Source organism: Podarcis melisellensis (assembly GCF_964234715.1).
Source record: "Podarcis melisellensis genome assembly, chromosome: Z".
Classification (NCBI taxonomy): Eukaryota; Metazoa; Chordata; class Lepidosauria; order Squamata; family Lacertidae; genus Podarcis; species Podarcis melisellensis.
Genome location: NC_138547.1, coordinates 13569899 through 13571350, shown reverse-complemented (window position 1 = coordinate 13571350; position 1452 = coordinate 13569899).

Here is a 1452-nt window from a genome sequence, read left to right as displayed (position 1 = left end):
CCTTTTGATGTCTGGTTTTATGGTGTGTTTATTATTACAGGAGTAAACAACTGTACATGTCAGATTGGGCTGCAGTGTGAGACCTAGAACAAGCCGTCTGGAGTTTATTTGTCTAGACTCATTTGTACCCTCCTAAAAAAAACTCCCTAGGGTGACTTACAATACATGCCATCAGTAAAAAATGAGACAGGTCCTGCTTGCAGGTTTACAGTCTAAAAGACATGAACACATGGGAGGAAAGGGACGAGGGGGTGGGGACTTGGATGCCAATTCTTAAATTTTACTTAAAATGCCCGGCAGGAATGAAAATAATGCAGGGATGGAAGGCACTTCCATTCAAAGCTGCAGAGTCCCCTGGGGATTGCTGGGGAAACCCCTCTGAGAATGGCAGCTCTGTAAGAGGAATGGGGGTTTACTGGCAACTCTCAGCACAACAAACTACCGCTCCCAGGATTCTTTGGGGGAAGCCAGGGCTGTTTAAAGTACAGGTGGCGGCCATTTTAGGCACCTCCAATTGACGTGTGGTTGCTACCCAAGGAAGGCAAAACAAGGGTTGAACTGGGGCGAGATGTAATGGGCCAGGGTCTGGGAAAGGAACTCCCAGACGAAATGGCCGGCTGTAGTAAAATACTGCTCTACATGTATAATGTGGGTGAGGCCTAGTCAAGCCCACAAATGAGTGGGGACACCTTGTCAGGGCTCCCCCTTCTCCAACCTCTTGGAAGGAGGAGGCTCATGCTTTTAAAATGTAATAAACAAAAATATTCCCTTATGGGGGACACAAGAGTCCTTATAGAGTCCTTACGTAGGTTCCCTATTGGTAGGAGAAAAAAACAGAGGCCCACCAGAGAATACAGTGGTACCTCAGGTTACATACGCTTCAGGTTACATACGCTTCAGGTTACAGACTCCACTAACCCAGAAATATTACCTCGGGTTAAGAACTTTGCTTCAGGATGAGAACAGAAATTGTGCTCTGGCGGCGCGGCGGCAGCAGGAGGCCCCATAAGCTAAAGTGGTGCTTCAGGTTAAGAACAGTTTCAAGTTAAGAACGGACCTCCAGAACAAATTAAGTACTTAACCTGAGGTACCACTGTATTGAGAAGCAAAGCAGCTGCTAAGCCTGATCTCTACTGAACTGTTGCAACAGGGTGCCCCCTTCACACGCAGGAATAAGGAGGAGGACCCAGAACCAAGGTGTGTCCGCCCTTATATAGACATTTTAAATTCCGTGCCCTGGAGTTCCAGACCACCCCTCCGTACATCATACATACATCACAGAAGAGGTATAACCCAAGACCACCCCCCAGAAACATCATACCTACATCACAGAAAAGGTGGTCTACAACAGAAATTTGAATGTTGTTTTTCCTGTCTGCCAGGTTATCTGATAATGCCTTATCTGATTGCCTTTCCTGGTAGTCTGCCCATTCCTTTGAGATGGTGATTACC